Source organism: Macaca nemestrina, chromosome 4 (assembly GCF_043159975.1).
Source record: "Macaca nemestrina isolate mMacNem1 chromosome 4, mMacNem.hap1, whole genome shotgun sequence".
NCBI lineage: Eukaryota > Metazoa > Chordata > Mammalia > Primates > Cercopithecidae > Macaca > Macaca nemestrina.
In genome coordinates this window covers 77,463,604-77,476,571 of record NC_092128.1, presented here as the reverse complement: position 1 = coordinate 77,476,571, position 12,968 = coordinate 77,463,604, and the positions used below count along the sequence as shown (strand labels likewise).

General features: G+C 44.7%; 1 protein-coding gene across 1 annotated transcript in view; it reads right to left on the bottom strand.

Moving 5' to 3' along the window:
* Positions 1-12,968, bottom strand: part of LOC139362802 (zinc finger protein 669-like) — a 65,789-nt gene that overhangs the window by 7,253 nt on the left and 45,568 nt on the right. The window lies entirely within an intron of this gene.

The following is a 12,968-nucleotide window of genomic DNA, read 5'->3' as shown; positions in this document are numbered from 1 at the left end:
AAGCTGTTTACATGATTCTAAAATTTCCAAGCATTTACTCTATGACTTGATTGTCACAACTCTTACTCTGTTCACACATACTCCCTCCCACACAGCAGTACTAATGCTAGAATTGAACTATTCAAAAAGGCAACAGCAAAGTAGAAACACCCATCTCATTAGAAAATCCAGGGAGTAAGATGTGCTGCTAGGAGTTACCTTTTAACTTCACTTTGTACATTTCTAGTATCTGTCATAATAAAGTCCTACCTGATGTGCATAAGTGAGTTAATATTATCAGTCCTGAGACTACTTACCCTTAAAAATGCCTGCTCACAAAGTTCAATCTTTGTTTGTATTAGTAACTTACATTTTGAAAGGGATTCCACCAACCCAAGTAATAAGAATGACTCACTGCATCTAAATGGCTTATGCAATATATTTGCCAAAACTTTTTCTGCTGAAGGTCTATTATTTTGTGTCACTGCAGTGGTGCTTACGAACTAGACACCAAAACACAGTCTGAACACTAAGTGTTCAATGAGTTTCCCTGGTAGACAATATTTTACATGTGCTGTCACTTGTTAACTGGGGAGTTGAGCACATTCCATGTGATTACACTGAGAGAATAGGCTTATTAAATTTAATTGAGTAGTAAATAAAACTAATAACTGATATTTAACAATACTAATACAACAATTTTTAAAATTTCTATTGCACAATGTCAAGGCAGAAAGGAATAAGAGGAAATATGACACCTGTTTTTTAAAATGACATGAATGTCACCACTTCCAGATGCTACTCCTGTGAAATCACATAAATTCCCAAATCAGGTTGTTTTAGGCAAGAAAAACTACTTTTTCATATGTAAAAAAAATGACAAATGTCTAAGGATTTTTAGTCATCTAAAAAAAGAGTGATGGCTTGTCTTACGTACTTCTAAGATTTTCAAACGAAAATATTCAGGACAGCACAGTATTAGCAGAGAAATGAGCAAGCAGACCAAGGGAAAAAAAAGTCTTAATGACCCAGCATTTATATGGGAAGTTGATGAATGATAGAGTAGGCACTGTAGAAAAGAAAAAGAAATCACATGCACTTTAAAATATGAGGCAAACCAGGCTGGCATCTACTTGGGAAAATGCATTGCATTCTTCTCTATTCCATGAACCATAATCAACTTATTATATATTCAAATATGAAAGATAAAACCAGAACACTTTCAGAAGTCACAGGAAGATTTCTTTTCTTTTACGAAGGATTAGGCAGAATTTTTTTATGTAAGAAAAAAGTGATAAAGGAACAGACAAACTCAAACATATTAAAATTTAGGGAATAAAAAGAAAATAGAGTGGGCCGGGCATGGTGGCTCACGCCTGTAATCCCAGCACCTTGGGAGGCTGAGGCGGGTGATCACCTGAAGTCAGAAGGTTGAGACCAGCCTGGCCAACATGGCAAAATCCCGTCTTTTTGTTGTTTGTTTGTTTGTTTTTTGAGAGGGAGTCTCGCATTGTCGCTTGGGCTGGGGTGCAGTGGCAAGATCTTGGCTCACTGCAACCTCCACCTCCCGGGTTCAAGCAATTCTCTTGCCTCAGCCTCCCAAGTAGCTGGGATTACAGGTGCCTGCCACCACACTCAGCTAATTTTTTTGTATTTTTAGAGACAGGGTTTCACCATGTTGGCCAGGCTGCTCTGGAACTCCTGACCTCATGATCCGCCCACCTTGGCCTCCCAAAGTGCTAGGATTACAGGCATGAGCCACCATGCCAGGCCTAAAACCCCATGTTTACTAAAAATACAAAAATTAGCTGGGTGTGGTGGTGGGTGCCTATAATCCCAGTTACTTGGGAGGCTGACACAGGAGAATCACTTGAACCCGGGAGGCGGAGGTTGCAGTAAGCAGAGATGGCGCCACTGCACTCCAGCCGGGCTACAGAGCAAGACAGTGTCTCCAAAAAAAACAAAAAACACCACCAAAAAAACGCTCAGATATCCAGATGAGAGGATACAGATGTGTCCACTGTCATAAATTCTTCACCACGCTACAAGAGGGGAACTGACATTTTGGTGAATCTTTGTAAATCATCAATTTATCTATCACATTTTATTTCACCAGTAGCATTTACAAAGCTAAGTCCTACAATTCCATTTGAAATTACTCTTAAAAACAACAGACCTTTAAAACTTACTACACTCACTCTGGGGAAGAAATAAATATGAATTTTTAGCAAATAAAATACATCATTTTACCTTGCCTCTTTGGAAACAGTATTTTTATCTTTCAAGCTGTACTGAGAAAATGTATCTTACAGTCAATGAAAAACTGAAACTCAAATAAGCGGACAAGCCTTTTCAAGGTAACAAACTCAGGGAAAGGCAATGCTGACTCCAACACAGGCCTTTCTAAGTGTCACGGCAGGCCATTCTATCCCTCGGGACACCCATCCTGTTCAGTAAAGTACTGTTACCACCTAGAAGGCAATGGCACTGCTCCTTGTCCTCCTGTGTGCCTTAAGTGTATTTTAATATTCAGGTTCTTGCACATCTCTCTGGGGTGGGTTTTCCTTGTCCTTTGGGACAGTTTTTCTCTCTTCACAAGTCTGAGACAATCTAGAAAGCAGAAATCATTTCTGCCTTTTCCTCTCAGTATCAGCATCCAATTGGCAGACCATCAACATGTCTCCGAGGAATAAAAACTCGGGCTGGAGGAACAATTTTAATGACCTAACTTTAATGACATTACATTGTATTGTTCATTAATTTTAATGTCCTAAAATTTTAGTGACCCTAAGAGGTCACCATTTTAGATGAAACTATACCAGGAGATTCCTCTAAGGCCAAGAGCATCCAGCTGCTCCCCCGAGAGACTCTACCCCCTACCTCAGGCTGCCCTTGGGGATGAGATGACCCCGGGGCTGATACTCACTAGACACTCCAATAGACATGGCCACTGTGGGTATCCTGGCTCATCCCCAGACAGTTCTAAAATGCCAGGACTAGGAAAAGACAGGAGGGTGGCTGAGGACACAACACCCTGTAAAGTTTTCACGGGGGGACCTCAACCTAAAGACATTTTGGTAATATGTACACTTAGGAAAGATGAAGAGAGGCACAAAGATTTTTTTTACAGTAGAGTGTCAGATGATTTATTCTCCGCTTTCCTCTCATGTAAAATGTTTGGAAACAGAAAACTTTTTTGGCCAAGGTGGCTCAGGCCTGTAATCCCTGCGCTTTAGGAGGCCGAGGCGGGCGATCAATTAAGGCCAGGAGTTCGAAACCAACCTAGCCAACATGGCGAAGCCCTGTCTCTACTAAAAATACAAAAATTAGCTGGACGTAGTGGTGGGCGCCAATAAGCCCAGCTACTTGGGAGGCTGAGGCAGGAGAATCGCTTGAACCCGGGAGTCAGAGGTTGCAGTGAGCTGAGACTGCACCATTGCACTCCAGCCTGGCGACAGGGCGAGACTCCGTCTCAAAAAATATATATCTATACACACACATATATACACATACATAAAATATGTACATATATATGTATATATATATGGTTTGCTTCCTCATTAACCTTATCAAAGCCTCTCATTTACGTCCCTCCTGTGGACCAAAAACCACAAACCATGACTGCGGTACCCGGTTTATGAATCGCCGTTTGCTCAAACACACCGTTTAACGTTTTAACAAAGCCTCAGGTTAATTTTAGGGGTAGAAAGGTGGCACTGGAAGTTCCATGAACCACAGCTCCTCCCACGCTGGAACCCCGCACACCGAGTCGGGGCTCTCCCGGATCACCCTCCCGTGGTCACCGCACTACCTGGGTGGGGGAGGCGCGGGGTTCCCGAGAGGGCTCCGGCCAGCGGAAGTGGTGACCACAGGTACAGACAGGACGCAGGGGTCCGGCTGCCCGCCCCGCTCGGCCCTGCACAGAAGGGGACTGAGGTCCGGCTGGGCCGCGGCGGCTGGGTCCGCAGGTTCCGCAGCAGATGGCTGGTTCCAGCAGGTTTCAACCAGCCCTCTTCCCCACTTCGGGAAGCTAGGCGCAGTCCACTCACCATTCCTCGGCTTCCCGGGTGTCCTGGCGTCAGCTAGGCATGTCCCAATACCCGCAGGTCAGAGGGTGGCAGAGGCTGCTGCAGAGCCACCTGGGCCTCCCAGAGCCAAAAAGCAGCAGCGGAGACTAACAGAAAGAGCCTACTGTGGCGAAGGCGAGACAAAGCGCCCGCCAGCCTGATTCCGGAAGACGCCCTCTCCTTCCCGGCGGCGCGCCTGATTGAATGGTCCCCACCCCAGCGCCCCTGACTATAGGCGGCTTCAGGCCCCACCCCCTCAGGCCCTGAGTGACAGGAGATTGCGATCTCACGTGAGGCTGGATGAGGCCAGAACCACCGTTTTGGCCTAGCGGTTTGTAGGGGGTGCGTCCTTCCTGCGCTGGGATCTGACCATGCAAGGAGGACATTCGCATTTAACCTTGTATACAAGGTTATAGCTATTTGTGTAATTGCAAGCAATATAGTGACAATTCTGTAACTGCCCAGTGGGTTCACCTTGCCCGCTACCTAGACAGAGCCGATTTCTCAAGAAGGGGGAATAGCAATAGAGAAAGAGTAATTCACGCAGAGTCGGCTGTGCCGGAGACCGGAGTTTTTTATTTTATTTTATTTTATTTTTCTGAAACAGAGTCTTGCTCTGTCGCCCAGAGTGCAGCCTCAGAGTTTTATGATTATTCAAATCAGTCTCCCTGAGCATTTGGGGATAAGAGTACTTAGAAAGTCTATTTTGCCAAGGTTGGGGATGTTTGTGCATGACACAGCCTCAGGATGTCCTGATGACAGTTGCCCAAGGTGCTCAGAGCACAGCTTGGTTTTGTTGGAGATAAATGCTCGGTGCTGCAAAGCGAAACCACCACTCAAGCGAAAGTTTTCTCGGCAACGCAATTTACTTCTGCAGAAGCGTGCTGCTTGCATCAATCACAATGGCAAGAGCACACGGAACAAAGGAAAGCAGGGGTTTTTATTCCTAACGCAATCCCTACCTCTGGCATGGGCTGGGGTCGGACCTCAAGCTCTAAACTGACCCGGTTGGTATTGGTGAATATTTTCTCAAATAACGAAGGGGGAAGGGGGATGTGAGTTACAATGGTGGGACATGTGGTTTCGAAGGGAGAAATGGGTGCAGAGCAGGTATTTGATTAGAACTGATGGGAAGGTTGTTTATTGATTAGAACTGATGGGAAGGTTAACTAAGGGCAAGGAGGAATGGAGAAAAAGAAAGTTGAGTTCGAGAACAAAAAACAAGAACGTTAACATGCCAAACCTTGGAAGAGAAACTGACTGTATCTGACAGTTTTATACATTATAGGGAGACAGGAGACATCAATCAACATATGTAAGATGAACACTGGTTTGATCAGGTACAACCTGAAGCAAAACTGGGTCAACCCGAAGCCAGGAAGGGACTTCCAGGTCATAGGTAATTGAGAGAGGAACGGTTGCATTCTTGTGAATTTGCATGAGCCTTTCCAAAGGAGGCAATAAGACAAGCATTCTTCTCAGTGAGCAGGGGATGACTTTGAATAGAATGGGAGGCAGGTTTGCCCTAAGCAGTTCCCAGATTGACTTTTCCCTTTATCTTAGTGATTTGGGGGACCCAAAATATTTTCCTTTCCAATTTTCCCCTTTTGTTTTAAAAATATTTTGGAGAAAGCATTTTAGAAGAAAACAGTCTCTGGTGCCAGGTTTTGTCTGATTTCTCATGGAGTAGCTGGGATTACAGGTGCAGGACACCACACCTGGCTAATTTCTTTCTTTTTTTTTTTTTTTTGGTAGAAACGGGGGTCTCCCTCGGTTGCCCATGCTGGTCTCTGGTGCCCAACACAGGGCTCCGGTAATCTCTGCAAATAATCCAGTGAAGGAACACCAGAGCGTGGAAAGAGGAGGACGACCGACAAAGGACCCCCGAGTAGGTTTTCACTTCAAGCTCTAGGGTAAGTGGGGTACTCGGAGAATTCCAGGGAAACCTCGGGAAAATATGGGTCAGGCTGAGAGTAAGTTCGCTAATTACTTAGGCCTTGTGCAGCAGTTACTGCATCACGGAGGGGTAATTGTGAGTACCCAAAATCTCACATCTTTGTTCCATCTGGTAGACAAGTATTCTCCCTGGTTCCCGGAATATGGAACCATGAATGTGAAAGATTGGGACAAGGTCGGATCAGACTTAAAACGAGCACACTTAAAACGAGCACAACAAGAGGGCCACGATATTCCCGTCTCGGCTTAGTCTGTGTGGTCGGCAATTAAAACAGCACTGGAGCCCTTCCACACTGAGGAGGAGAAGGAGGAGTTTCAGGATGACATAGGAAAGTTGAATAATCAGGAGTCTAATTATCAGCAAAGTGAACCATGACAGTTTAGTTTTAAAAAGGGCGAGAAACGGGAAGGTATGTACGCTAATCTCCAAAAACTTATAAAAGGAACAGTGCCACCTACTGCGCCTTTAGGGGAAGGTCTGGAATGGCCACCCCCAGGCCAGCCTTAGGAATTTTTGGAATGGGAGCCTGAGACGCACCTTGCGGCTCCCTTTGTTGCAGGCCCCGCCAGTAACTATGGTGAAGGGAAGCTTCAGGCTTGTCCAAAAGCCAATTACGATGAGGGAATGATCCAGGCTTGCCCACCTGTTAATTATGGTAAAGGAATGCTGCGAGCCTGTCCAAATACAAATTATGGCACAGGGACAATCCAGGCATCCATTCGCCAGGTACAAGAAATGGGGGATTTGAATGCTTGGCAGTTTCTGGTAATTATTTCACCAGCTGAGGCGCCCAGAGAACTTGCTCAAGCATGCTGGGAGCCATTTCCTTTTAAAATATTAAAAGACTTAAAGCAAGCAATTGGACAAGATGGGCCAAATTCTCCTTATGTTCATTCCTTGTTACAATGTTTGACTTATAACAGACGTTGAATACCTATGGATTGGGAGGCATTAGCCCGATCCGCCCAGACCCCTCTGAATTTCTCCAATTTAAAACCTGGTGGACGGATGAAGCAACAAATCAGGCACGCAGAAATGCTCAAGCCCAATGTCCCATTAATATCACATCTGATCAATTGCTTGGAATCGGACAGGCATGGGGTACTCTAAATCAACAGATGGTAATGGGTGATAAGGCTGTTGATCAGCTCAGAACTACATGCCTAAGAGCCTGGGAAAAAATTCACGACCCTGCTACTGCTTATCCTTTTCACACAGTTCAACAAGGTCCAAGGGAGCCTTTTCCAGATTCTATCGCCCGTTTGCAGGATGCAGCTCAAAAGGCTATTTCTGTTTCTCATGCCAAGAAAGTGGTCGTTCAGCTGCTTGCTCATGAAAATGCTAATACAGAATGTCAGGCAGCAATTAGACCTATTAAGGGAAAGGCAGATCTAAATGAGGAAAAACTTTAAGTGAATACATTAAAGCCTGCGATGGCATTGGGGGGCACTTATATAGGGCCAGCCTCCTTCTATAAGGCTGGGGGAGAGAGGGGGATGCTATTACTCCCCATATCATGGAGGGTGCCTCACCCCCCTGCGATGTGGATCCTAACAGCAAGGGGGAGAGAGGGGATTGCTATTACTCCCCATTATGATGTGGATCATAATAATTACTCCACCCCGCAATGCGTGTCCATTATTAGCAGTCTCTTTTGTTCAGGATATTAGCAACAATTTCACAGGTTGTGTGTACACAGCCTGCGATAGGAGAAGGAATACCATCCTCTGCACCTCCGGCTATAAGGAACCATATCACACCATGGGTGTACACTTTTTGGGAGATTTGGGCTAAAGTCGTCCTGTGTTTCCCTGTATATTCGGAGACATATCACAGGGCGGCTGTAGACTCACTACTCTCTTGGCAGGAACATCATGCTTTACGTACTGGAAACTAGGAGCAATATCACAGACTGGGTGTCAAGCCACTGTCACATTGGAAGTAATATCATGCTCTCCCCCACAAGTTATGAGGAACAATATCACAGGGGGGTGTGTACCTTCACCGGTAGTGAGAGTAGTATCATCATCTCTTCCTTTAGATGATAGGAACAATATCACAGGGTGGGTGTACACCCCATGTATTTTTGGAAGCAATGTCATTCTCTCTTCTAGGTTTTACGATTCATATCACAGGCGGGTGTACATCCCTTGTTATATTGGATGGAATCTCATCCTCTTTCAACCTGTACCTTAGAACAATATCCCATAGGGGCTGTACATCTCTTCCATATTGGTAGTAATGCCATCTTCTCCTTTCCTAGATATCAGAAACAATATCACAGGAGGGGTGTACACCCCTTGCAATATTGGTAGTAATATCACCTCTCCGCTGTGGTTATTAAGGACAAAATCCCAGGGTGGCTTTACAGTTCCTACTTTATTGGGAGTAATCATCCACTCACCCGCTGAATATCAGGAACCATATCACAGAAGAGGTGTCTACCCCATTTCGATATTGTCACCTATGTCGTCTTCTTCCTGCCTGGATATTAGGAACGATACCCTGGGGTTGGGGGTGGTGTATACCCACTGCGATATAGAAAGTAAAATCAGCCTCTTTCCCACTGGATATTAGGAACTATATCACAGGTGTGTGTGCACATTCTGGGATATTGGGAGTACTATGAGCCTTCACTCTGCTGCATATTAGGAACAATAGATGGGGGGCAGGGTGTTACACCCCCTGCGATATTGACAGCAATATTCTTCTCTTATTCCCTGTACAGTAGGAACTACATCACAGGGGTCTGTACACCTTCTGCGATATTGGGATTAATGTAATCCTCTCCCCCACTGCATATCAAAAGCAATATCACAGAAGCATGTACACCCCCTGCGATATGGCCAGTAATATCATCGTCTCTACCTTTCTGTACTAGGAACGTCACCGGGGGTTTGTACACTCCCCTGCGATATTGGGAATAATGTTATCCTCTCTTCCCTTGGATATTAGGAACGATATCCCTGGTGATGGGAGGTGGAGTACATTAAGAACAATATCACTGGGTGGGTGTACACCCCCTGTGATATTGGGTGTAGTATCATCCTCTCTTCCCTATGATATTAAGAACAGTATCACATGAGGGGTGTACAGCCACAGCCCCTGTGTTATTGGGAGGAATAGCATCTTCTCCCCCTCTTGATATAAGGAACAATATCTCAGGGTCTGTTTACATCCCCTGCGATATTGGCCATAATGTCATCGTCTCCCAACGTGGATATTGGGCATAGTGTCACGAGGGGGTGTACACCTTCTTCGATATTGGGAGTAATATCATCCTCTCCCCTCAGGATTGTAGGCAAAATATCGAAGGGGTTTTACAACTCGTGTGATATGGGCAGTAACATCATCCTCTCCCCATCTAGATGTTAGGAACTGTATCACAGGCGGCTGTACACTTCTTGCGATATTCGGAGTCATATCATCCTCTCCCATCATGGATATTAAGAACAATATTACAAAGGAGGTGTACACCCCCTGTGATATTGAGAGTAATACTATGCTCTCCCCTTCAGAATATTAGGAACAATATCGCAGGAGGTGTGTACAACCCCTGCGATTTTGGGAGTAATATCATCCTCTCCCCGTGAATATAAGAAACAATATCACAGGAGGATGTACACCCCCTGTGATACTGGGAGTCATATCATTTTCTCCCCCTCTGGATATTCGGAACAATATCACAGTGGGTGTGTACACCCCCTGCGATATTGCCACTAGTATCATCGTCTCCCTCCCAGGATATAAGGAACAATATCACAAGGGGGTGTATACCCCCTGCGATATGGGGGGTAATATCTTCCTCTCCTCCGCTGGCTATTAGGAACAATGTCACAGAAGGCGTGTACACCTCCTGCTCTATTGGAAGTGATATCGTCCTCTCTGTCCCTGGATATTAGGAACAATATCACTAGCGAGTGTACACCTCCTGCAATATTGAGACTAATATCATCCTCTCGCCTCCTGGATATTAGAAACCATATCACAGGGGTGGTGGACACCCCCTATGAAATAGGAAGAAATATCATCCTCTCCACCTTTGGATGTTAGGGACAATATCACGGGGGAGGTCTACACCCCCTGCGATATTGTGAGTCATATCATCCTCTCCCATCCAGGATACAAGGAACAAGATGACTGAAGGGATGTACACCCACTACAATAGTTTCAATAATGTCATTTTCTACCCCCTGGCTATTAGGAATAACATTATGGAGGAGCGCACACTTTCTGAGATATTGGGAGTGATATACTCTCCCCTCCGGATATCAGGAACAAGTCTATTAATTATTAATATTAATAAATATAATAAAAATTAATAGTAATCATTGATATTAGTAATCAAAATAAAGACAGTAAAAATTAATACTGGTTAAAAATGCTGATTAGTATTAATAATTAATAGTAATATCACTATTAATAAAATAATATCAGCAATTAATGTTACTTAAATCAATACTAAGTGATGTTGGTAATAAAATAATAATTAATATTAAGAACTAATAATATTGTTAAATGACATTAATATTAATAATTAATTTTAAGCGTGCATAATCATATTTAAAATAATTATCCATAATTAATAATGGTATCCTATTAATTAGTGTCATTGATAATTATTAAAATCGATCCTTGAAGTTTAATAATTAATCATATTATTACTTGTAATGCCACAGGGGGTGTACACCTACCTGTTATGTTGTTCCTATTATCCAGGGATGGAGAGCATGATTTTAGTTTTAATATCGCAGTAGGTGTACACTCACCCTGTGACACTGATGCTAATATCTCGGGGGGCAGAATATGACATGACCCCCAATATAGTAATGAATGGACAGCCACCCGGTGATATTGCTCCTAATATTCAAGGAAAAAGCATATGATATTACTCCCATTATCGCAGGGAGGGTACAGCTCTTCTGCGATATTGTTCCTAGTATCCAGAGGGGGAGAGGATGATAATAATTCCAGTGTTGCAGGCTGTGTACACCGGCCCTGTGATATTGTTTTTTTTTTTGTTTTTTGTTTTTTGTTTTGAGATGGAGTCTCGCTCTGCCGCCCAGGCTGGAGTGTAGTGGCGTGATCTCAGCTCACTGCAAGCTCCGCCTCCCGGGTTCCCGCCATTCTCCTGCCTCAGCCTCCCGAGTAGCTGGGACTACAGGCGCCCGCCACCTCTCCCGGCTAGTTTTTTGTATTTTTTAGTAGAGACAGGGTTTCACCGTGTTAGCCAGGATGGTCTCAATCTCCTGACCTTGTGATCCGCCCGTCTCGGCCTCCCAAAGTGCTGGGGATATTGTTATTAATATCCTGGAAGGGAGAGGATGATATTACTCCCCGTAGAGCAGGAGGCGTACACCCAGCCTGGGATATTGTTCCTAATATCCATGGAGGGGAGAGGCTGATATTACTCCCAATATGGCAGGGGGTGTACATCCACCCTGTGATGTTCTTAATATTCGAAGGCCGAGAGGTTGATATTACTCTCAGTATGGCAGACACTGTACACCCCCGTGTGATACTATTCCTGATATCCAGAAGGGGAGAGGATGGTATTAATCCCCATATCGCAGTAGGTGAACACCCGCTCTGTGATATATTTCCTAATATGCAGGGGGAGAGAGGATACTATTATTCCCAATATTGCAGAAGATATACACACACCCCGTGATATTGTCCTTAATATTCCAAGGCACAGAAGATGATGTTACTTCCAATATCACAGAAAGTGTACACCCCCCAGTGATGATGTTCCCATGATCCAGGAGGGAAGAGGATGATATTCCTTTCAATATCGCAGGGGGTGTATACGCCCCTGGTGATACTGTTCCTAATTTCCACCTGCGAGATGATGATATTACACCCAATATTGCAGGGGTTATAAATGCTCCTTTGATATTGTTCCTAATATCTAGGCGGGGAGAGGTTGATATTCCTCCCTATATTGCAGAGGGTGTACACCCATCTTTGATACTGTTCGTAGTAAGTATCCCAACAATTCACAATCATTATTCACTGGTCCATTAATCACAGAACAATATATACAAAGCAATATCACCCCCCTCTACCCCCCTGGATATTATGACCCACCTTGCAGGGGGGTGGACACCCACAGCGAGGAGAGGAGCAATATCACCCTCCTCTCCCCCTCTGGATATTACGACCCACCTCGCAGTGGGGTGGACACCCCCCACGAGGCGGGGAGTAATATCATCCCCCTCTCCCCCCCTGGATATTATGACCCACCTCGCAGTGGGGTGGACACCCCCCACGAGGAGTGGAGTAATATCACCACCCTCTCCCCTCCCTGGATATTACGATCCACGGTGGTCCCACAGTGTGTTTACGATACTTTGAGTAATAGCATCTCCCCCTCTTGCAATTGGGAACTATTTCCAGACGGGTGTACACCCTCTGCAGCATTCGGACTAATATCATCCTTTCCCCACCCTTCATGTTAAGAACAGTATCACAGGATTGTTCATACTCTCTGTCATATTGTATCATCCTCTCCCACGTTGAAATTTGGTACAACATCACTGCCTGCGGTTTACACCTTCTGTGATGTGGAAAGTAATATCATCCTCTACTCTCCTGGATCATGGGAACAATATCACTGTGGGTTGCACACTTTCTGCGATATTGGGAGTAGTATCATCCCCTCTGCCTTTGAATATTAAGGACAATCTCACAGGTGGGTGTACATCCCCTGCCATATTGGGAATACTGTTATCCTCTTCCCCCCTGCATATTAGGAAAAATAACACAGAGTGGGTATACACCCCCTGTAATACGGGGAGTAATATCCTCTTCTCCCCTTCTGGATATTAGGAACAATATCACAGGAGGGTTTACACTTTCTTTGATATCTGGAGTTATGTCCTCCTCTCCTCCTTTGAAGGTTAACAGCAGTATCGCAGGGGAGATGTACACCCCCTGCAATATTGAGAGTAATATCAACCTCT